Genomic DNA, 26,454 nt, shown 5'->3' with positions numbered 1-26,454 from the left:
GGGAAAGCATAAACCAAAATCCAGGGTCTGTTGCTAGGTAACAGGTGCAGAGATCTGAGATTTATCTTCAAGTTTGTTTGACAAGTCATTAAAGGTGATAAATGCAATCTCTCCTCTTTTTAAGAGGTTTATGTTGTTTCCTTGTCCCAAAATGACTTGCTATTCCTGTTCTTCTTTTGACTTTTTCCAAGAAATAAAATGAAAATCTCTCTCTGCCCTGATAATATCCAAATAGTTTAACTTTCAAATTCTTTTAACACCTCACAGATGAGGATGACTCTCTTTCCACTCTCAGGGTGAGTCTGTTAGGTGGCTGTACAGACCAATATGGCTTCCGTAGGCTCTGTTACACTTGGGGCAGGTGGTGGTCACAGGAAGGGGATGGGGTATTGGCGTGACAGTACGTTCCTATTGCTGTTTTTGCCTGGCTTCTGCTTTTTCCCAATGGCAGGTCAACACTTTCCCAGATGCTTATCCTCCAGCTTGGACGGCATTGAGCCAGTGATTCCCAGCTGGCTGTGGGAATGTCTCACTTTGCCAGTGAGGTGTATCCCTGAAGTACTTCCTCTGTCCACCTGGGGCTTGCCTGCCATTTTGAAGCTGGGATTAACGCAGCTGCTTGGGGAGTTTCATGTCTGTCATGTGGACAGCATGCCCAGCCCATCGTAGCCTACCAAGGGGGTTAGTGCCTCAATGCTTGGTCCGATGGAGGACACTGATGTTGGTGCATCTTTCTTCCCAGTAGATTTGCAAGATCTTGCACAGACAGCATTGGTGGTACTGCTGCAGCACCTTGAGATATCTGCTGTAGACAGTCCATGTCTCAGAGCCATAATAATGAATGTATAGTACCAGCAGAGTATACCAGTTGTGAGATGCACTGTAACAACTCACTAAGGTTCTTTCTGTAGCTCTTCCCAAACCTATAGCCTTTACATCTAGAAGGAGGAACACAGCAGATACATGGGACACCTTCACCTCTATGTTCCCCTGCAAGCCACCCACCATCCTGACTTGGAACATGACTACAATTCCTTCACTGTCATGAGATCAAAATCCTGGAACTCCCTTACCAACAGCACTGTTGGTGTCCTTTCTGTGATGCTGGTAAACATAGCTTCATGGAAAATGCTTGTGTTGGTCTGGCAGTTCTCTAGTTTGATTGTCAGAAATTGATGTGCGCACTGCAGGTGGAATCTCAGAAGCATCTGAATCTGATGTCCATGCTTTGTTGCAGTAAAAGAGGGTGGTCAACACAACAGTTTTCTGAACCAGGACCTTTGTTGATGTCCAGAGGTCCCTGTTACCAAAAACACATTGAAGAAGGCAACACTGCCACAGTTATCTCAATACTGGGCTGTTTCATCAATTCTTCATCAATGGTCGTCCCTTAGGAAAGGTGACTGCCAAGTCATGGGAAATACTTCACATACTTCATATCTACATAGACACAGCAAGGAATGCCCAACTGGTCCAGGGAAGGTTAGTGGAGGACCTTTATCTTGGCACAGTCTAAGGATAGAGTTAAGGATATATTAGGCAAGGGATTGAAAAGTGTCCTTTGCGTGTCTTGCAGATAGCAGCCATCCACAACTGGTGGTACTGCTGCAGCACCTTGAGATATCTGCTGTAGACAGTCCATGTCTCAGAGCCATAATAATGAATGTATAGTACCAGCAGAGTATACCAGTTGTGGATATCCAGGGTAGCGAGTTGTGGTTTTGCTCAGAGGTGACCAGGGTGAAGGGCTTCCATGCAGATGATATTGGATGGTGGCACCATCAAGTGAGATTGATGATGACCCTCAGGTAGATGACAAACATGCTGGCGGGACAGGGGAGATCATACAACCTGTTTGACCCTGGTCTGGATGTACAAGGTGACAGTTTCAGTCCCTTCACACAGGACAGTGGTAGATCCAGATGTCTAAGACCACCTCTCTCAGCAGGTTGTCTTCCCCCTCAGCTCTCTGCTGGTCAATGCTCAAAGAACAAGCAGAGGGAAAGGTTACAAGGATACGCTCTCTTGAAGATAGCTTTAAAGCACAGAAGCACAGACACCAGAGACCGGGAGAGGAACGCTACCAAGCCTTCAGGCATGGCAGCTCCTGATATATCAGCCACGTCAAGGCTCAATTCAACAGCGAAGGGGAATACTGGACACAGAGGAAGGAGAAAGAAGACAATCTGGGTTTGTGGTTTCCACTTCCCTGTAACACCGCATCTCCCACTGCAGGAAAATCGTCTGGATCCAAAATTGGATTCAGCAGTCATGTGAAAACTCATGTGAAACCTGACAGATCCTCAATGCCAATGGACGGTTAATAACAGGAAGTGGCCCGACACTGCAGGTGGGCTCAAGGCAGTAGCTGCCCACCACCTTCTTCAGGACAATGAGAGATGGGCAATACATGCTGGTCTAACAACCAATGTTCACATCCCATGACAGAGTAACAAAGCAGCTAGTCACCTTCATTCTCAACATCCAAGTGGCTGATTGAGGTGAGACTATAGAAATCAGAAAGAACTGAAACCAACAAGGTCGTTCTAAAAGATGAGACACTTAACAAACAATCCAGGTCTTTTTCATTATATAGTTTCAGTTGCAGCACACTGCAAAACTTTTGCTATAAATTCTGTGTTTTATGATCCTATACTCCACTGATGAAGAAGCAGCGCTCCGAAAGCTAATGCTTCCAAATAAACCTGCTGAACTATAACCTGGTGTTGTGCGATTTTTAACTTTGTACACCCCAAGCCAACACCAGCTCCTCCAAATCAGAAATCACCCCAATGGTTTAGTAGAACACTGCACATGAGAGCAGCCAGTACAATGTGGAATGTGTGAAGTGGTATCATGGTAAATCATGACTAGCCTGATACCACCTTCTGCCATGTGGCATTAGGAACTGAGAAGTTGTGCAAACTATATGTGAATAAATAAGATCAAAACATTAGCATCACAGCCGTTTTAAGGAAAGGTATCAGTCAGCTTTATCAGTGGAAAGAAATAAGTAAAATCAGTCGTATACCTCTGACCCACAGTGGGTTTATTATCAGAGAAAGGACATGTTTATTGTGACTCTTACTTCTCCAAAGATAAAGGAAGAGATAGGGCTTCAAAACCTGTGACACCCTAAATGATTAGTGCCACTTACGATGACAGTGCACTTTTATCAATGTTCAGTAACAGATAATGCACTACCTTCAGACCAATCAAGGTAAACAATTAATCTATTATAGAATCTCTCTAGATACCAATCTTTATTATGTTGTGGTAGGTTATGATCTAGTTTGCAGTCATGGCGTTTTATTTTGCAATGATCATGTGACAGTTCAATAAAAGAGTGTAAATGTTGGCACATTGGATACTGGAGCAATGAACAAGTCTGACACCAACATGCTGGCCCCTTCAACCGGCTGGAAACTTGGGGACGAGTCCCACTTCCCAGCCCTGGGCACCCACAAGCACACCTTGATATTTGTCAGGAAGTTAATTTCCTGAGGTGGTGGTCCCTGCCAGGAGCAGTGGCCAATGCTGACACTGCAGTTGGTATCCTCATCACTGAAAGTCAAACCTACAAGGGCAGTCTCACCAGGACGGGAGAGAAAACCACTAGAAGGCTAGGAGCTACTTGACCACGCCGATCCTCATTGTACAATGTCTCCTTTGGGCCCACACAGAGTCACACGGTGACCTCCATCCCAATCTGCTGATAAATATCAGTTTGCAGGGGCACTAAGCCTCAGGTGCTGAAGACCCTCAGTTGATCCAAGGGCAGGTGGAAAGTAATAATGGCTCTCATCGCTGCCACCCAGCACCACCACTGCCCCTCGACATATCAGTGACGATCTAATCAAAGGGTCACCCCAGCCACAGAGACAACACCCAGACAACAGATATCGAGAGCCTCGGGCATTATCACTGGTCCCGGCGAGGTGGTATGGTAGCTCAGTGATTAGCACTGCTGCCTCGCAGCACTAGGGACTGGGGTTCAATTCCTGCCTTGGGTGACTGTGTGGAGTTTGCACATTCTCCCTATGTATGTGTGGGTTTCCTCCGGGTGCTCCAGTTTCCTCCCACAGTCCAAAGAAATGCAGATTAGGTGGATTGGCCATACTAAATTACCCATAGTGTCCAGAGGTGTGTAGGTTAGGTGGATTAGCCATGGGAAATACAGGGTTACAGGGATAGGGTGGAGTGCTCTTCTGAGGGTTGGCGCAGACTCAGTAGGGCAAATAGCCTATTTCCACACTGTGGGGTGCTATGATTCTATGACATACACAATCTTCCAGCACCTTGTTTGAGTGGATGGGGCTATTCTGGCAGCCTCTGAATTGGGAGCGTTTGTCTTTCTGTCTTCTTCCAAGTGGTGGGGGTGGGGAGGTGGGGGCGGGATCCTGCCCCAATCTCCAGGGGGCTCCTGGCCTTAAATACTGGGCCTGCCATCCCGGTGCCAGGTCTCTTTGAAGGAGTGGCCTAGTTTGGTCACGCTCCTTGGCCCCAGGTACCTCCCCATGACTCTGCAAATTGTTTTCCCTCATCTATAGTCCATCTGCAATTCCCTTTTGAGAGCTATGATTTGGAGATGCTGGTGTTGGACTGGGGTGTACAAAGTTAAAAATCTCACAGGTTATAGTCCAACAGGTTTATTTGGAATCACTAGCTTTGGGCGTGCTGCTCCTTCATCAGGTGATTATGGAGAATATGATTGTAAGACAGAATTTATAGCAAACGTTTACAGTGTGATGCAACTGAAACTATATATTGAAAAAGACCTAGATTGTTTATTAAGTCTCTCAGCTTTTAGAGTGACCATGTTGGTTTCAGTATTTTCATATGTAAGTCGAAAAACCTTTTTTAAAGAATGAGAATATAACTTGTAGAAAAAGTTTTGCGATTTACATATGAAAGAACTGAAACCAACATATTCATTCTAAAAGATGAGAGACTTAACAAACAATCCAGGTCTTTTTCAATATATAGCTTCAGCTACATCACAATATAAACTTTTGCTATAAATTCTGTGTCTTACAGCCTTATTCTTCACAATCACCTGATGAAGGAGCAGCGCTCCGAAAGCTAGTGATTCCAAATAAACCTGTAGGACTATAACCTGGTGTTGAGCGTCTAGATTAGAGTGGTGCTGGAAATGCACAGCAGGTCAGGCAGCATCCGAGGAGCAGGAAGATCGACGTTTCGGGCAAACGCCCTTCGTCAGGAATGAAGTGTGATTTTTAACTTTTGAGAGCTGTGACTGAAGCCTGACCGAACGGCTGCGCTTATTTGTGCTGCAACAGCAGGGGGAGCACTTGCTGCACACAGGCAGAAACAGAGTCATTCACAGAAAGTGAAGAGAAGCTGACTTCTTCCAGAGCTCATTTTATCATGTGTGGCCAGATAGACTGCCTGAATTAAATTTTGAGTTTTGATTTAGGAGGGAGTAAATTAAAACAGAATTGAATTGGGATTGACTGCTCTGTTCTGTTGATTTGTCAGTCATTGGCTTTAAAATTCTCATCAGAAATCCTTTGGGATATTGCACTTTTATGAGGAATTTTTGCATAGGCTACCTATGACAAGAGCAATTATTCACCATAAACGAAAAATATAAAATAAAATACTCTCGCAAGGCTCGAGACATAACTCTGCGATTAAGAACCCCCTTAAATATCAAAGGAGCTGGCCAGGGTTCAGCACGCATCAATCATTGTACAGGAGTTGGACTTGCCACAATATTCTTTTCTATTCAGTGTGAGGAGTTACAGTGCAAGCAAGAAGAAAGACTTACTTTTATGTTATGTCTGGCACATTCCAAGATACAAGACTGCGTGCTAAGGGAGAAAGATCACTGTCTGAGGTCTTTCTGCAGAAGTTAAATGGGGATCCATTCAGTTATCAGACTCTCCCAATGTTTCAAATGTATGTAACCACAATCTTGTTCGAGTAAGGGGTGCCTTTACTTCATTTGCTGAATAGAGTCAAACTCCAATGTTTGCTTGTTTCCTCATATATTACTGTACACAACCAAACTGCTTTAGTGACTATGTAAATATATTTTTTTAATGAATAAAGTACATTTTGAAATAAATAAATGTCTTACAGCATTGTAGGATATTTCAAAGCATATTACGGTCATTGAAGTTCTCCTCAGGTTAATTACTGTTGTAACATGATGAAACAAGCGACTCGCTGATTCAAACATTAAATAAATATAAATCTTCATCCTGTTGCTGGTTGCAACAGGTTTGCTCATTTCAACTTGCCTTGGTTAATTTGCCCAACAAAAGTCACTGCACTGTAACACCATCATAAAATAATATTGAGAATCAGAGACTCAAAACCTTTGACCCAAAATAGATTTTTTTATTGCCATAGAGAGGAAATGTTTATGGAAAATTTGATAGCAGTGTGAGTGATTCCTAATCTTAGGCACCCTAACTGTTCACTAACAGTTAAGCAGGGGATATTTTTTAATGATTACAAGGTTCAATCAAAGTGCATGCAAATTAGAATGGGATTCAGGAGCTGCTTTAAGCACTCTGAGGACTGGACAAATGAAATAATGAAATTCCAAAGCAACACACTGTGGATCCAATCAATCTGTAAAAAAAATGAAAATGTTGGATGTGGTCAACAAGTCTAGAGTCATCCTTGGAGAGAAAGCAGGCAGAATTTTGATGAAGTGTTGGGGTATGGCGGGGGAGGGGGTGGTGACCTGAGGACCTATGTTGCCTCTTCCAGGGAACCACACTCCAGTCAGGCTGCCATTCCCCTGGAATAAAGAGATTAGACTGGATGTCCTGCCCAGCAAGAACCACTAACTTCTTGAGCTTAGTGGTCCTGCAGAGAAGGCTGTCACAGCTACCATAAGAACAGTCCTCCTTCCACCCACCAAATCCCAGGCTCATGGCATTATCTAGACATGATGTGGTAAGTGATGGGGGATGGTGGGAAGGGCATTCTCGTATTGGGGAAGGTGACAGGGAGAGTGAGGCAGGGGTGTAGATGTGCAGGGTGTTCAAACGCTAAGATGAAGGTGTGGCTCCAAGTGGGCACTCCACTGCCCAAAATTGGGTCCCTCAATCAAGCTCTGATTTCTTCAATCGATGGGTCCAATCCCCCAAATTCCAACTTCACTAGGTGGCAAGCAGCCCACAGGGTAGCAGCTCCCACGAGCCTCACTTAATGCGTCACCTAATGGCAGGCCCAATTGCCACGGGGCTAATCCCAGAGGGGACATTTGAGGTCCCAAAGTGGTCCTTTCAAAGACCAATTAAGGGAATCCATTGGTGAAAAGTGATGGGCCTTCCCACTCAGAACCTAGTTCAGGTGGAGATGGTAAGTTGCCACAGTTTGGGTCTGCCAAGCTAATCGCCCTTTATACTTCCAAGTTCATCGTGAGCACAAGATTCCAGCCAATTATTCAGGTTGATGCATTTTTATCAAGACTGACATTTGGACTTGAGAATGAAGGTCATTGTTGTGAAACATTAGCTCTGCTTCTCTCTCTGCTGTTGATGCCAGTCCTGCTGAGAATCTGCAGCACTTCCTGGACTTATTTTATATTGTTAAACTAATTGTTGCTGTTTAAAAATGTGAGTGCTTGTTCACATTGAAATTGCTGTTCTGGTAACAAGAGTACCCTCAACTTTAAAGTGAACTTCACAAATTCCATAATGGAAAAATAGTCTGACTTTATTTCTTAACCTTTTGGACCTTGAGTTTCTATCACATTGCCAGGTTTGTGTTCATATGTTTTCCTCTGCTCCCAGCAACTATCGAGGTCATTTTTGCATTGGCTGCACTTTATTGCTAGATAGATCCTATTGAAAAAAATAATAGTATCACATCGCAGTTATTTTGACTGTACAAGGATACAAGTTATTGATTGTCTTGCTGATAATTGCATGTTGTTCTTGAGGGTGTTGGCCCTGAAGTTATGCCAAGGAATACTCACATAAAAATACTTTTTTTTTTAGTTAACATTTCTTTCCCTTCTGCTGTGTTAGAAGTGCTGCATATATCTGAAGCACTACCTCAGCTCATCAGTTGATGAAACCTTCATTGCTGTCTTTGTTACATTCAGGTTTGACTGTCCCAGTGATCTATCTGATTAACCTCCCACTGCGCACCCATTTTACATTGAGTTGATTCAGATCTCTGGTGCCCTCACACCGGGTCCTATCAACCCTGTGTATGCCTGAGAGACACTGCCTTGTAATTCTAAAAGTCTCATCATTGTTTTCAAATCCGTCAAATGGCTTTTCCTCTCTCCCTCCTTGTAATCTCCTTCAAGACGACATCACAACCTATTCAATTCAGGTCCTAGTTTTCTTTTCATCACTGTGTTGGCAACTGTACCTTCAGTTGTCTAGACTCTAAGTTCTGGAACACTTTCCCTAAACCTATGTCCCTCCCCATCTTTCCTCTTTAAGACATTCTTACAAGGCTATTTTTTGGCCAAGCCTATTTGTCCTAATGTCTCGATGAGACGGGTGGGTTAGCTGGATGGAAGGATAATTGATAAGAATGTTTGATTTCTGAGAAGTGTGAGGTGATGACTTTTGGCAGAAGAGAGGAGATCCGATATAGGGGACAGGGTTCAGCAATCGAGGGTCCTGAGGATGCGTATGCATTGATCTTTAACGTTACCAAATGCCGTTTATGAATGGTTTCAAATGAATGAGCGCAGAACTAAAGTAATAGAGTCATAGAGATGTACAGCATGGAAACAGACCCTTCGGTCCAACCCGTCCATGCCGACCAGATATCCCAACCCAATCTAGTCCCACCTGCCAGCACCCAGCCCATATCCCTCCAAACCCTTCCTAATCATACACCCATCCAAATGCTCCTTAAATGTTGCAATTGTATCAGCCTCCATCACTTCCTCTGGCAGCTCATTCATACACGTACTGCCCTCTGTGTGAAAAAGTTGCCCCATAGGTCTCTTTTATATCTTTCCCCTCTCACCCTAAACCTACGCCCTCTAGTTCTGGACTCCCTGACCCAGGGAAAAGACTTTGCCTATTTACCATGCCCCTCATAATTTTGTAAACCTCTACAAGGTACATGAGAAGAAAAATCAACTCAAGTCAAGATCAGGTAGGCCGGCACTGAGGGTAAGGCAAAAAGAGCACTAAAATAGACTTTTCTATCTTTAAAACATTGGGTTTAAGCTTGTAATAACAAACTAAATGCAGATAATTTCCTGCTGTGAAACATTATGACAATCAATGAAGTAAATCTAAAACTGTCAGCCAGAAAATTGTGAGCTTCTGTTCCATACCATTAATAAATGAAAAAAAAGACAGAAACGTGAAGATCTCTTTATCCACATGTGGCCTGTCACAATATCTTGGCTGTCTGAATAATCTATTGATCCATCAGTCAGGCTTCAAATTTTATTAAACTCCAACTCCCACAACCATAAGAGATATTTGCTTTCATGACACCTGCCAATTTTACGAAGACTTTTTTCAATGAATGAGAGTTGTAAGAATTGATAAAGTAGTAAGAGTTTAAATTAATTGCACAGGAGTTTGGCTGCAAATGGAAGAAGGATAATCCAGCAAAGGACAAGCACAACATGATGTCGACTCCAGCCTGCCTGCTGACACCTGTGTGTATGAAGCTGGTTAGGAACAAGGAGACACAGGTCGCCTATTAACCAGGGCTGATCACTCAACTGGGATGACATTGCAACATAATTTAAAATTTAATGTTGTATCCACAAGTTTCCTGAGCTTCCTGAATTTTCCTGTTTAATGCAAGGTGAGAGAACAGAGTGACTATTGAGGAGACTGATTCAAACTCCTGGAAACATAGCACCAATAGAGCTAATGGGGAAGGTTTTGTTCACAATACTTTGCTTGAGAATTTACTTTCAATACTTTGGAGATCTGTTCTATCACATCAGTATAGATAGTGCCCTGGCTGCCTTAGATTAGACCTTGGCTGGGTACTGATATAAGCAGCAGCCTATTGGCCATAGAGACATGGAGTTATACATTGTGGAAACAGACCCTTTGGTCTAACCCATCCAAGTTGATCAGATATCCCAAATCAATCTAGTCCAATTTGCCAGCATCTTGAAGCTGGAATGACCCTGACTCACTTTTTTTTCCTGAAATAGCTCCGCAGAGGCCAGTATCTCGTCACCAATCCACCCTTTATTTACATGTGCACAGTACACTGGCTGTGACCAGCAAGTTCGAGTCAGTCCCTGAAGTCAGGAGATTCTCTGAATCTCCTGTTTATATCTGTCAGCCAGGGCTCCCTGATTGGCCCAGGTTAACAACCCTAATCAGGGATCTCATAGTCAATAAGATCCATCTGGTTCCAATGACTACAGTTCCAATGCTGAGCTCTATAATAATGGCGAGGTCTCATTTCCTTCTTGATCTTCATTTTGACCTTTACTGCTTTTCTCTCTTTCAATTTAGGATGTAGGAGAAATTTGGATTATATAAGGTTTATCATGCTCACCCTTTGTCAGATTTCCTCTTTCAAGCAAATGATTTATAGGACTCAGATGTAGTGTCTCTCCAGTCTTCACTAGATATGTGCATGCATCTAGTCTCTTTCCAACAAATTGTCATGATTTAATTGGGAAAAGCTCATTAATAATATTCCCCCACTGTTCCACATTCTATTCACAAAATCTCAGTGGACTACAGCAATTTACACAAGGTTTCATCATTAACAGAAAAGAACTCTTTTATCAACTTACAGTACAGCTTAAATGATACCCTTTTAAAAAACACACTCACTCATTCACGATTAACATGGTCAAAAGACAGACAGTTTGACATATTACGGGTGGAGAAAGCACTGAAGACATGGCGAAATAACATTTTGAAGATCCACATGGAAAGACAGGGGACAAGAAAGAGATGGAGAGGTAGTTTCATTTTGCAGGTTCTAGAGAACTCTGGCTGCCCCATGCATTTACAGCTTTGTACCAACTGCAGCTCAACCAATGAAGTGCTGTGTGCCACCAGGCAGAACATTTCCTAAACTAAAGACTCTCAGTGCCACTCTAATTTAAGGTACCCCCATCATTGCTTCGATAAACAATGTTTTCTCGCGCAGCTAAAAATGTGCACTGCTTGATTTCCCCAAGTTGAAAACTGCCCTGGTAATAGAGTCCATCTTCCTTATCCGCTTATAGTTCCAAAAGGAAAAATATGTGATTCCATTACAAAACCTCATCATGTATTCTGCTTCTCAGTGGTTTTTCACCTTCACCTTCACCTTCTGACCAGTACTGAATTGTCTAAGCCTTATCCTTGCGTTTCCTGGCACACCTTCACGTCTTGCTTTACTCTTACTTTGTTATTGATAAATATCATCCCCACATTTAAACATTAACTCATTAACATTAACTCATGAGGTGAGTAATGTGTGCTGTGAGGTCAATCTATCAAAGATCGGAAAATTGTCTACCCTGTGTCATGAAGAAATATGTAACTTGTTGCTTGGCTTGCCAACTTGAAAATCCTTCTGCAAAGGCCATCTTCAATATGGGATGATATATGAAGAGACATTGAATCAGTTAGGACTACATTCAGAGGGGTTAAAAGAAAGAGGGGGGAATCTCATAGAAAACTGTAAAACAGGACTAGACAGGGTAAACACAGGAAGGATGTTCTCTATGACCAGTAAGTCCAGTACCAGGGGTCGTAGTCTAACGCTACATGGTGAACCATTTAAAGTTGAGATGAGGAGAAATTTCTTCACTCAGAGGATCGTAAACCTGTGGACTTCTCTGCCACATAAAGAGGTTGAGGCCAAAACATTGATGGTTTCAAAAATGGGTTAGATGTAATTTTTTCGTTAAAAAGGATCAAAGGTATGGAGAGAAAGTGAGAACAGGATACAGATCTAGATGATCAGCCATGATCATAATGAATGGCAGAGCATGCTTCAAAGGCTGAATGGACTTTATGCTCTTATTTTCTATGCTTCTCTAAGTGCACTTTGCTCTGCATCATCATTCAATATTGAGTGATTTGCTGGTATTTGTGTGTGTTTGGCTGCTTCTTAATCAAAAATATTTCAGAATCTTCTGAATTAAATTGGGTACCATTATCTGATACCAGCACCAGTGATGATCCATAAATTGCAACCCAAGTGTTTTAATAGGTTTGTCACTTGTGGCAGTCAGCATAGACTCAGCGTTTTCCACCCATCAGAGCCACTGATGAAAACAAGGCACTCTGTTACTTCCATTTCAATTGACATGTCTTTGTTTCCAGTTTCCTCATGTTAGATCACAATTTTCCTCATCTAACCCGTTCTTTATTTATTGCATCTCACTATGCATGAGCTATTGGAGTAGCCTTGTAAGGTGTACGTTGTTGTTTATCTCGAATTCAACACATGATATCAGGATAGTGGTTCTTAATGTCAGGCATATTCCTATTGGTTCCTATTGTAAATAATTCAGTTTTTGGCCTCATTGGTCTTAAGCCAAGACCTGCCCATCTTGGAAATTTTGCTCCCTCCTCATTCTACCAGCAGTGAGTAATAAGATGGATCATATCCGGCTGGACTCTGACTTGGCCTGGCTCTGGAATAATCTCATGGAATAACTAGTCAGCTCCACATCAGTTTTGAGCAAGGGAACTTCACTTAGGAATTTCTTATATTGTCCTTTCCAAGTTAGCAGATGTTGCTGATGTTATATCACTGATGAAAGTTGATTGTGAATCGCTGACTTGCATTTTGACAGTAAGTGTAGGAATTATGTCTTCAATCCTTCCACTCTCATCTTCTATGCGCTGCCTTCTCTTGCTGTCAGATGAAGCACAATGCTTGGTTTTCCTGCTCTTTAACATTAGCTTCTGTTTCTACGTCTATCATTTGAGCATTTCCACATTCCTGAGTCAACCATGGCCTTGGCAAGTGTGTGGCTGTGACGTAAAGTGTAAACCTCTATCTCTGTACACTATCTGGATAAAGCCGACTTTCCCACAGAAACAGTGCTGCCTCTGAGGCTGTGAAGTTGGCTGCTGTTGCCTTGATCTTACTGAAATCCAGTGGACGTTCTCTCTGCCAACTCAGAAAAAGAATCCCGGCTGTCTGAGTAAGAGAACTTTTCAGGCTAATGATCCTCTCTAAGAAAAAAAATTCCCCCTCATCTGTATTAAAAATGAGAAATACTTAACAACACAAGCTCCATCCTGGATGATAGTGCATATAGGAAAGTTGCAAATGAGGGAAATTTGGCGACAGCTTCAAAATCGTAGTCTCAACCTTAAAAACTCTTGACAGCTGAAAAAAAGCATACAATTGTGGAAAAGCCCAGTATAGAAACCTTTAACCTCGGTGTCTGCTTAGAGCCAATTAAAGGCCTCCGTATAACATTGGACTTGAGGAATTCTCAACTTTTGTGTTTTGGCAATAGATTCAAGAATTCCGTTTTATTGTTCTGTAAAACCTCAAAGCCAAAGATCTACTTTTCCTAGTAGCCAATTGATCACTGTCAGATTGCAACTGTTTGTTTTAGGCACCTCAACTATAGATGAGTCAGGAATCAGTCAGTGACTCACTCATTTCTAAGTTCTTGCCAGGTCTGCTTGAGTTCCTTTCTTTGTGTGCATATGTGTGTGTGTGTGTGTGTGTGTGTATCTGAATATTTGTGTATGTACATGTGGGTGATTATGTATTAGGGTCACCCTGGTTTCAGCAGAGTTATAGACAGCCCTGTACCTTTCAACCTGCCACAATATCACAACATGTGGCATTGTGATATAAAGTGACATGCCTCACCTCCAGTGTCTCTCTCTCTCGCTGTACTAGTTAGTGCATTCAGTTACATATCTCCTCTAAGTGAGAGAGGCAGTTTACTTCGGGGGGCAAAGTTTGGTGCCGGCATGGGTATGAGGTGAGGTCGACATGAGGTCAGGTCCGGTGATGTACAAAGTTCAGATAGGTGAGGCAGACCTGAACAAACATGTGGATTGCCTGAAAGCTGCTATCGCGCAAACTGAGGAGAAGCAAAATATACCTGGCCCCCCAGAAAGCCTGTCAGAAACAGTGGGTTCTTCCCCTCCATCTAGCATTGAGGAAGCTTCCGAGTCCAAGGTAGATGCAGCCTTGATATCGTTACCACCAGAAGGAGAGGAAACTCTCCCAAGATATCCCGGATGCAAGAGACGGGCTGCAGTGCAGTACATGCCTCCTGTGTCTGAGTCAGAGGAACCGGACTTGAGTTTCCAGAATTAGGCAAGGAGGGATGCAGTGATTGGAATGAAGGACAGGTGAATCGCATTGACTGTGAGATCCTTGATTGGGGTTGTTACTCTGGACAAATCAGGGAGCTCTGGCTGACAGATATAATCAGGAGATTCAGAGAATCTCCTTAGTGTAGGGACTGGCTTTAAGTGCTGGTCACAGCCCATGCTCATGTAAATAGTGGTGGACTTGGTGGCAGGATGACACCCTCTGTGCAGTTACTTCAGTAACATTATATTGGAGAAACTGTCCGGCAGGCATTAACACAGGAATAGCTAAATCAGGAGAAAGAAAATAATTTGTTTCAAACCACATTAAAACAATGTTCCATTAGTATTATCAGTGCAGATAAAGCCAAGGTTGTCAAGCTGACAGATTCAAAGAACAGATTCTGAATTTCAAGTCTCAGACTTTTGCATTGGACAGCAAAAGACAAGCTTTCAAAGTTTTAGGACAGAAGCACAAGGAAGTGCTGACAAATTTGGCTCAAACTGCAAATGCTTCAAACCCAAGATCCTTCCTGTCGAAAACTTGGAAAAGGAGAGGATGGGAAACGTGGTGTCTCATAGAAAATGGTTGAATGCCTGTAAAGTTTGCCATCAAAATGACAGAGGACTTATTTTCTGATGTTTACCACATTACAGCTAAATTTTTCACTCACTTTTAAGTTAACCTCAAAAATTTCAGTTGCCTTTCAAGGCTGGGAAATTACTATCTTGAAAACAACTCTCACTACTGGCTTTTTTGGAATTTAGAGGGGGACTCAGGTTATGCATCCATTTGCAATTCCTGACTATCCAAACCTTGGGAGCTTCCTGCCCATTTTGATCTTGTTAAGAACCCAACCCACTGTGAATATAGGAAACAATATTATTTCAAACAGGTTCTATTAGAAATCAAGTGAAAACAATAAAAGTACTTTTTCTAAAACAAAAAGCATGACAAACTGCACAACATAAGGCTAACTATGCATTGAGATTGTCCTTTGCAGATGTTGACCATTGTACCTTCTTGTTTCAATTGCTAGAACTCACAGATTTCATTTATCTAATGAGATTGTCAATGCGTTAAACTGAAGACAAGTTGAGCAAAAAATGATTAAAAAGAATATATGTTACTTCTTGCAAAGAAATACTGGCGGAAATCATATGATGCATGGCAGAAATACAGGATGCACATTGAAGGTCGATTTCTTCAAATTCTAATTTTTTTCTGCCTGCCTGACCTAAATCCCACATTGGGAGCTAAAAAAAGTTTCATTTATTGCCTCTTAAGAAGGGAGAGTTCTAAAAAAAGCACTGCTGTGTAAGTTGTCAGGCTCTGAAAGAGTTATGGCTGAGGGATGCATTACGCACTTCCCGGTATGATGACGTCATGTGGATTTGAGTTGGAGAACATTGGATCTCAAAGGAAGTCAAACGATCATCTAAGTCTCCCCCAGAAGCTCAGTAAGGTTACCTATCATACCAATGTAGTATTTCTAATCGACCTGTTCAGACATGTCATGACACAGTTTTGGAGCATGTGAGACTTGAGTCCAGGCCTCCTATTTCAGAGACAGGGACACTATCATTGCACCAGTGCAACTTGCAACTGTTTGCTATCGTACAATAAACTAAATCTTGTTTCAAACATAAGCCACTTCTCATTACACAATCAAATGGTTTTCCTTTAGCACATTCAACACATCAGACCATTTAGATCCCAACCTACACGAGAGACTTCCTGAAACAAATCCACCAAATACATCCTTCACCAAGGTGACTGTGGTGAGGATCCATGACATAACATATATGGTGAGTCATTTCTCTACATTCCAAAATTCTGCCTTTTCTGATTATATTTCCACCAGCAGTAGTTACTGTATCTGTGAGATCTTTAATCAGAGGAATATGATGATAGGGTTAAGTTCAATACATTGTGAGGAGGTTCATGTGGCACATAAGCCACTGTAATAGACAGGCTTGGTGAAACAACTTGTTTCTGCCTGATGGCTTCTATCTAAAAGAATGAACAGCCACATTAGCCATTCTCAAAATCAAGATGGAATCCCTAATAGATAAGAATTTGAGACTTTATTTGGAGGGTGTTGTCAGCTTTTGAAGGCCATGACAAGTCTCTTTATGGGGTCAGTTCATCCAATTCCTAAGTTAAATCACTTTATGTAAAGTTTGTAGTGATTGGAACCAGATGGATCAGAAGGTCTCTGCATTCTAGGTACTGATTTTGAACTGTCTAGTCAAGTCCTGTATACTGTGTGCACATGTAAATAAAGTGTAACTTGGTGACAGAATAATGGCCTCTGTGTGGTTTTTTCAAGATTTCAATATAAAATTCAATTGCTGTTGAGTGACTTCTCATAAAACATTACCCTGATGTACTAAATGATCTTAAAGATGGGTGGAAATTTGTACATGCTCAAAGTGCAAAATGGATGATATTAATCAGAGACAAGTTTTTGCATTCTGTCTGATTCACTTTTCCAGTGAAATCAATTTCACTGTTATGCTGCCTTAGGCAATTCAATAGCTCTGCCATCTATGCACAGCCTTGTGTCAAATCCAGAGAAATAGGCCAAATGTGTATCTGAAACCTTTCAGGCTAGCCTTCACCAAACTCCCACCCAACAGCAAACTCACTGAAGTTGGCACTCCCCAGGTCTGGCATTAATGAGATGAGCACCAGACTGGATAATATGTGCCTCCCAACCCCACCCTCCCAGAGGAACAGCTGGTAAGTGGGTGAATGTTCTGTCTGTAAGTGGGTGAATGTTCTGTCTGCCCAAGGTCTACCCCTAAAACTGCATTGTTAGCAAAATCAGAATAAACCAATTTTATGTCCAATAATAATTGAGTAGCCATACTCACTTTGGTCTTCACGTGGTGATGTTTAATGTGAGTATATCAATTGCTGCCTGTGACACTGTGCAAATTCATATAAAATTATGTACAGCTTCTTTATAAAAGTGAGATCAAAACTGTTCACCTCTCAGAAAGAGACATAGGCTTCTACGCTGTTGAGGAAAAGCTGTTGATTCAATTTAAGCCAGTGAGCACAGACCTGGAGAAGATGACCACGAGCAATTAACTACTAAATTAACCAATACTATTTTTCTCCACACGCAGTGGATATACACTAGAGACTGCCAACCAAAGCATTTAATATTGTGTCAATTATAACCTTTCATAAAGGGCAGAATGAATAGCTGGTTAAGAAGATAATAAGATAATTACAGGTGGGGAGATCCAATACAGTTTGAGGTACGATGGTCTTGAGGCACTGAAATCATGGGTATATGGCAACCAAAACCAACAGCATAGAACATCTGTCTTCTTATCTTAAGGTTTTGACAACACAAATATAAGTGAACTGGTCTTTAAACTCTTTTCTGATTGAAGGACACTGCTGGTTGGTTGCTCTATTTGCCAATAATACAACAGTCACTGCATAGGTCATTCATTCAGGGCAATGTAATCCTTTAGTTGACATGACCTACTAATTTATAAAATAAGACAAAGTGCATTGGGAATAAAATGTCACTTCTCCCTTAAGCTTTTCTTCCAATCTGTTTTTTATTTGCTTGAGTTAAAGTTAAGTGGTACTTTTCATATAAATATGGCTATGTTATGAATGTTTCTTGTCCTGGAAGCACATTTAGGTCTCTAAACTTTTGTTCTGTTTACAGACTGAATAATTTTGGTGATAGAACACAGCCTCGTTGTACTCCTCCCATTACTTGAAACATGCATGATTGTCCAATTTCTATCCTGATGCTCATTAGTTAGTCTTAACGAAGACTCTGGATAGACCTCAAAAGTTTTAGTTTCAGTATCATATTTCAGTAACATGTCTATTAGCTGTTAATGATAAACACAACCAAATGCTTTGCCACAATCTGTGAAGTATGTGTAGATATTCTGGCTCAATTCTAAATATTTATTGAAGAATTATTCTTGAGTTAAATATTCCGTTGAATTACTTGCTTCACAGAGCTTTTTGTTCATTCGCATAATGTGAGCATCGCTTGCTGGGCCAGCATTTATTGCCCATCCCTAATAGCCCTTGAGAAGGAGGTGGTGAACCGCTGCACCCATAATGCTCCAAGGAACGATTTTGACCCTGCCAGAATTCAGAAGCAGCAACCCAGATCCATGTCAGGTGGTGAGGTGAGTTATATTATGTCTTCTCTCTCAGATAGAGTCATAGAGTTTTACAGCATGGAAACAGACCATTCAGTCCAACTCATCCATGTTGAACAGATATACTAAGTAAATCCAGTCCCATTTGTCCTGCATTTAGTCCATACCCCTCTAAGCGAAAGTGGGTACTGCAGATGCTGGAGATTAGAGTCAAGATTAGACTAGTACTGGAAGAACACTAGCAGGCCAGGCAGCATCCAAGATGCAAGAAAATCGACATTCCGGGCAAAAGCTCCTCATCAGGAATGAGACCCTGCCAGAATTCAGGAGCAGCAACACAGATCCATGTCAGGATGATGTCCTGGCTTAAAGAAGATCATGCAGGTGGTGCGGTGAGTTATATAATGTCTTCTGTCTCAGATAGAATCATAGAGTTTTACAGCATGGAAAGAGACCATTCCTGATTAAGGGCTTTTGCCCGAAACATCGATTTTCCTGCTCTTTGGATGCTGTTTGACCTGTTCTGCTTTTCCAGCACGACTCTAATCTTGACCCATATCCCTCTAAGACCTTCCTATTCATATACCCATCCAGATACCTAATTAAATGTTGTAATTGTATCAGCATCCACCACTTCCTCTAGCAGTTCATTCCATACACACCACTCTCTGTGTGAAACTGTTGCCCCTCGGTTCTCTTTTAAATCTTTCTCCTCTCAACTTAAACCTATACCCTCTAGTTTTGGACCTCCACCCCCCAGGGAGAAGACCTTGCCTATTCACCCTATCCATACCCCTCATGGTTTTATAAACCTCTATAAGGTCACCCCTTAGCCTCCAATGCTCCAGGGAGAAAAGCCCCTCCCTATTCAACCTCTCCCGACAGCTCAAACCTTCTAACCTTGGCAACATCCCTGTAACCCTTTTCTAAACCATTTCAAATTTCACAAAATCCTTCCTATAGCAGGGAGACCAGAATTGGTCACTGTATTTCAAAAGTGACCTAACCAATATCTTATACAGCCACAACATTACCTCCCAACTCGTATACTCAGTGCTCTGACCAATAAAGGAAAGCATACCAAATGCTTTCTTCAGTATCCTGTTGACCTGGGACTCTGCTTTCATGAAACTATGAACCTGCATTCCAAGGTCTCTTTGTTCAGCAACACTTCCCAGAACCTTACCATTAAGTGTGTAAGTCCTGCCCTGATTTGCCGAAGTCTCCTCCAGTAGACTAGTGGAATATTGTTGGGAAGAGTCATTCCAACCTTTAGTATTTTATTGCAAACCAGACTGCAACAGACAATAGAATTCTGGGAATGCCTCAGAAAGGTTCTGTTCTGAGGTAGACAGGTATAAGTGACATGGTCTGTAAAGACCTGGATCTGATTAAGATCCAGGGGTATAATTAAGAGAAAATGTAATGACTGATCTAGTGACAATATATTGTCTGTTGATGAATTAGTGTTCCTTGCAATTTTGCTTGTGATGCAAAAACAGTAGAAGTGATTCCTATTTTGTCAATCTTTTGCAACTTATAAGGCTGAGTTTATTAATCAGCTTTCATACAGGGATTGTTGTGGTGTTGTGGTAGCGTTCCTATCTCTGAGCCAGGAAGCCCAGATTTAAGTTCCACGTGTGCCAGAGATGTGAAATAGCATCTCTGAATAGATTGGTTAGAAAATATCTACACAACCTTCATGAGCAGACTTTAAATTAAATGGCAGTTAGATACAAGAGAAACAAATTATAAAGAATGTTTGCTGCACAGGCAGATAACTGATCAGTGAAAGCAAAACCTGGCCTTCAATATTTTGTAACAGTAATCATCCTTCAAGAGGGAGAGATCAAAGCAGCATAGAGTGTGTTTTTCTGTGTTGTGTTCATGTTATAAGGGTGAAGTGTGAACTGCTGCAGAGCCTCACCCAAGTTGTGGTTTTACATGTGATTTACAAAAATACGCTCTATAAATCATCTGGTGTGAGACCTGTTCCAAAATCACCATCAGGAAAAGCATCCGACAGCAATTCAGTTGCACGAATTGCTTTTCTGATCCAAAGTGTTGTGTTCTGTGTGAAATGTTAACTCTCTTTTCGTCTCCACAGCTGCGGCCAATCCTGGTGAATTTCTCCAGCACTTCGTATTTTGGAGCTCCAGTACTTTGCCTTTGTTTGAAATTTGTTGGAAAGCTTTCCATGGCTCAAAGATGTGCGCCACCACAAAGTATTGTCTAAAACTTCCTGCTAATGTCTTGCCACCACACCCAGTATATTCATACAATTCCATTCGATGTTGTAATGCCAGGAGATAAACAAACAGCTTCTCATGTATTAGGAAGAGCTTAGAATTGACATTTTTCCCACAATGAAATTGTAAAGGGATTTGAATATTATTTCAAATACAGGATACCTGAATGTATATTCACTAAAACAGATGAGGCAAACATGTACCACTGTGAGTGCTACATAAACTTGTAGCCATGATATGGAAGTGCTGGTGGTGGACTGGGGTGGACAAAGTCAGAAGTCACACAACCAGGTCCAACAGGCTTATTTGAATTCACAAGCTTTAGGAGTGCAACTCCTTAATCAGCTGGTGAACTTCAGATACTTACTTTAAAAGAAACACACTATTTTGGTGGTGGCCTCCATGCTTCCCAAATATAAGACAGTCCAGTTTAGGGCAAATTACTTTATACAGGGGCCCTCAAACTGGCCTTAGACTGTAAGAATGGATATACTGAGCAGAACAAACAGCACCAAAGCAGGCAGGATTATAGCAGTAGCAAAGGTGATTAGAATGCAATCGGTTTGTGAGTATAATGAGGTGCAGCAACCAGCACAAATGCAAGTGTAAGTAAATGTGTCTTTAAAAAGTGGACTAGTTGCCAGTGTGTCTGGAGAACAGAAATGGAGTGTGACAAAATAATGTTGTATTTTCATGTAATAAATATTGGAGATATATAAAACGTAAGATTTTATAAATAGATGCAGTCACTCATTCACAGACAATATTCAAACAGAAATAATAAGATATTGAGGGTTGTGTGTATGTACATACTAGAAAATTGAGCAATTTGTTTTATTCTTTCACAGGATTTGGTTGTTGCTGGCTCGACCAGTGTGTGTGTTGCCCATCTTTAATTGCCTACAAGTAAGTGGCAGTGAATCGCACTTCTGAACCTCTGCAGTATGTGTGCTGAGTTTTCTCCCCATTTAGAAAATTCAGAAATCTGAAGTGCAAAAGGATTTGGAAGTCCCAGTCCAGGTTTCTCTTGCAGGTTGAGTTGGTAGCTAGGAAGGCAAATACAAATTCACTCATCTCAAGTGGACTAGAATATAAAAGCAGGGATGTACTTCTGAGGCTTTACAAGGCTCTGGTCAGACCACATTTAGTGTACTGTGAGCAATTTTGGGCCTCATACCTCAGGAAGGATGTACTGGCCCTGGAGTGGGTCCAGAGGAGGTTCACGAGAATGATCCCAGGAATAAAAGGCTTAACATGTGGGGAACATTTGAGGACCCTGGGTCTATACATGATGGTGTTTAGAAGGATGAGGGGGGATCTGATTGAAATTAACAGAATACTGAACAGCCTGGACAGAGTGGACTTTGGGAAGATATATCCATTGACAGGAGAGACAAAGATTTGAGGGCACAGCCTGAGAGTAAAGGAAAGACACTTTTGAACAGAGATAAGGAGAAACTTCTTCAGCCAGAGAGTGGTGAGTCTGTGGAGGCCAGGTCATTGAGTATATTTAAAACAGAGATAGATAAGTTCTTGATTACCAAAGGGATCAAAGCTTACAGGGAGAAAACAGGAGAATGAGGTTCAAAAATCTATGAGCCATGCTTGAATGGTGGAGCAGACTCGATGGGCCAAAGGGCCTAATTTCTGCTCCTTTGTCTTATGGTCTTATGGTTTTATGCTGATGCATCAGGGCTGAATGTGCACTAATGTGGGCAGAGCATATTTACATATGAAATGGAACATTTACTCTTGTAAAGGCATTGTAACTTTAGGACCTTCACTTAATCTAATTTGGGCTAAAGTATGCATAAAGGCAACATCACTTGCAGATCCCACTGACCCAGAGAGAAGAGCCAGAAGCATGGACCAGTATAAGACCAGTACACTCTGGTATTTGGAACTGGCCCCAGGAGTGCAGGTCTTTGCATCAGTGATACTGGTCCTGGCACCAAAAACACTGAACTACTCACTTTGTTTGTGAATACTGATGGTCCTGGCTTGAGTGGCACTCATTCAAATAGGTTGCCAACTTGTTTGTTAATTATGATTAGAAACTGCATATCTCCCTAATCTGGAGTCCCCATACCAATAACATAAGCAAAGGATGAAGAAATATTCAGAAACCCAGTCAAGGACAGTGACAACATATATTTGCCAATACCCATATGGTCGGTGGCACACGCTTGTACGATCGTACACTTTGGCATCTGTTTAGTAACTGAAGAAAGAAGAAGCTGAACTGTTGATCTTTTACGCGTTCAAATTCTGCTCCTTCGTTGGAACATTGTGAAGGCAAATAGATCTGAAGTAGAACAGAGCGTGGAAGTGACAGATCTGTCACCTCCTTTAATGAGATCATTCTGGAGATCAGTAACTATGACAGAATCAAGGGAGCTGGGTAGGGTAAAGACAAAGGGTATAGTATTAACCCCCAACAAGAAGTTAAATTTTTCAAAATTTCAAACCTGACTACAGAACTGCCTAGATTGGCACTAACCAAGTGCCCCAGACGTCTGCTGTTTGTATCTGCTGAACATATTTTTGCAGCAAAAAGCACTGGATGCCATGTTGGTGAGATTACTCATGAGTGCAATGATGACAATCAGAAGTATGCAAAGCAGTGTATTGATGCCGGCATTGCCATTTTGGAGCTCAAACCTTCAACTCTCCTGAACTCACATAAATAAAACACTTGGGATTAGGAAGTTTTGTCACCAGCTCTATTTAAAGGAATCATCATCTTCTTCCAGGTTAGTTCCTGACTGATTTCTTCTGGTTTTGCTTTGATTCACAAATGTTTGGTGCTTTCTGCATTTATTTAATGTTACAGAAGTTTACAAGTAGTGATGGGGCAATTACACAGACTTTTGCTGACTTCAAGGCCGCTGCATAACTTCAATTTGGGTGTAGCAACGGATCTTCTTCCAAGGAAGTATCATAACTAGATCAACAAAGTGAGCTCATACAGAGCAAGAGCAGCTGCTAGAATCTGGAGGATGAGAATGGAGGGAAAAGTCCACAGCATGTCAAATCCACCCAAGTTGCTCATGGAGCAATTCCTCTTCTTGAACCTGTCAGGAGCATTGTAAGCAATGGGGAGGCAAAGGCTTAGTATTATCGCTGGACTGTCAACCCAGGAAATGCTCTGGGGACCAGGGTTTGAACCCTGCCATGGCAGATGGTGAAGTGTGAGTTCAGTATATACCTGGAATTAAGTGCTTTGTAATAATTGTTAATCCGTTGTCGGGAAAAGCCTATCTGGTTCACTAACATCCTCCTGGGAAGGAAACGGCCATCCATACCTGATCATCCTTACCTACATGTGACTCTAGACCTACAGCAATGTAGTTGACTCGTTACTGCCCTTTGGGCAATTAGAGATGGGCAATAAATGCTAACCCAGCCAGCAACGCCCTCATCCTGTGAATGAATAAAGAAAACAACATGTCTACATTTTACCAAGGAGGCCTACACTGAAATCTGCCACTTGCTGTAGCCACAACAGCAATCTCAGAGCAGGTCAACAGTCATAATGGTAGTGGTAGTGACAGTGACCAGGCAATGAACATTTATGGATCTGAAATCTTCCAGGCTGGAGGTGGAGTTTTCTGCAACACCTTGCAGTTTGCCATTGACTGGTGTGTTAAGGAGGCCACTGTGACCCTCTGTTTAAAGTGATCTTGCTGTATTTCCATCATTTTTTAATCAGAGAGAAACAGGCAGAGCAAAAATGTGGCTTTGTTGGGCTTGGAATTTTCCCAATGGCTCTGAATGCGCACACATTTATTTACAGGCACCGTTCATCAACTTTGCTTTGTACCGGAAACATAAAGTATTCCACTTGGTCAACCTCCAGCTGACATGTGACTGCTAGCAGCACAATCCGCAGGACAAAGCCTGGAATCCTGGCAGAGGTTGTGATATATTCATTCAGTAGCGCTGTGCCAGCTGTAGTTCAGTCACCACCGGAAACAAAAACCAAGCGACCAGGCTGTCCTCTGACAACGTGACAGCATGGAAACAAAGAAAGCAATGCTGCCACATAAAATATCACTGAGCAGACTATTTTGAGTACTGAAGCAACGTTTCTGCTACTTGAACCACCCTGGAACAGCCCTGCAGTACTCAGCAGTGTTGTCCACTGACTGCTTCATCTTGCAATCATAGGGTGATAGTACTTGCCACCAGCTACACAGAATTGGGATGAGGAGGAACATGAGGATAGAAACCCAGCACCCCTGCACTGCCCAAAAGGTCCCTGAAGAACTTTTAGAATACTGCGTACAATTCTGGCCACCCTTCTATAGGAAGGATGTTGCTAAACTTGAGAGGGTGCAGAAAAGATTTACAAGGATGTGGCTGGGATTGGGAGGTTTGAGATATAGGAAGAGGCTGAATAGGCTGGGCTATTTTCCCTTGAACATCAGAGGCTGAAGGGTGACCTTACAGAGGTTCATAAAATTATGAGTGGCTGGATGGGGCAAATAGCCTAAGGTCCTTTTCCCAAGGTAGGGGAGTCCAAAACTAGAGGCCATAGGTTCAAGGTGAGAGGGGAAAGATTTAAAAAGGACCTGAGGGTTATTTCTTTTTCATGCAGAGAATGGACTGCCAGAGGAGGAGGTTCGATTAGTTTATGCACAATGTGGAAACAGGCCCTTCCACCCAACGAGTCCACACCGACCTGCCGAAGCGCAACCCACCCAGACCCTTTCCCCTACACCACGGGTAATTTAGCATGGCCAATTCACCTAACCTGCACATTTTTGGACTGTGGGAGGAAACCGGAGCACCCGGAGGAAACCCACACAGACACGGGGAGAATATGCAAACTCCACACAGTCAGTTGCCTGAGGTGGGAATTGAACCCGGGTCTCTGGTGCTGTGAGGCAGCAGTGCTGACCACTGTGCCACCGTACTGCCCAGAGGCTGTAACACTTAAAAGGCATCTGGATGGGTATATGAATAAGGAGGGTTTAGAAGGATATGGGCCAAATGCTGGCAAATGAGATTAGGTCAGATTGGGATGTCTGGTCAGCACAGATGAGTTAGACTGAAAGGTCTATTTCTGTGCTATATGACCTGAATGGTACAACAGTCATACACTTCCAAATGCAAAACACAGGGCAGCTAATTTGTGCAATGCAAACTCCCACTAACAACAGTGTGATTAAGTCCAGAAAATTTGCTCTTGGAATCTTGACTGAAAGCTAAGGACACCAGGAACAAATGACTCACATGCCATTCTTTGAAATGGTGCCATGAGATCTTTTACATTCATACGAAAGGACAAATGAACATTTCCATTTAACATCTGATGCAAAAGATAGCACCTCTGACACAGCAGCATTTCTTCAGCTTTGCACTGGTAAGTCCTCTTGTGTGCTCCCCTGCAGTAGGAATTGAACCCAGAGGCAAGAGTGCTATTAACCGAGCCACAGCTGGTGACCAATCTAAGTAAATGTACCTTAACCATAACTGCCTCATTTATGTTTCTCTACTACCTAGCCAGGTTGGGTACCTGAAAGGGGCAAGACCTAAGGACCTAGTTGTGGTGCAGGGATGGCGTTGAAATGAACCGTATGCTTACGGCATGAGAAACAAACCAATGTGGGAAGTGGGGGCAGGCAGAATATGAGGATTAGTAATGTGGATGACTGTGGCCTTCAATAGCAGCCTTAGCAATGGACGGCCCCAAAAACGTGGGCCCGAATGTATAGTTGCACCTGCCTCTCTCTGGTGAGTCCCTGACGCATCCACTTGTGCACCACTACATCTTGCATTATAGACTGCGTTACTGAGTGTTGTGAAATCCGTTGGGT

The sequence above is a fragment of the Chiloscyllium punctatum genome, chromosome 3 (genome assembly GCF_047496795.1).
Source record: "Chiloscyllium punctatum isolate Juve2018m chromosome 3, sChiPun1.3, whole genome shotgun sequence".
NCBI classification, from domain to species: domain Eukaryota; kingdom Metazoa; phylum Chordata; class Chondrichthyes; order Orectolobiformes; family Hemiscylliidae; genus Chiloscyllium; species Chiloscyllium punctatum.
Note: the sequence above shows the minus strand (reverse complement) of the source record.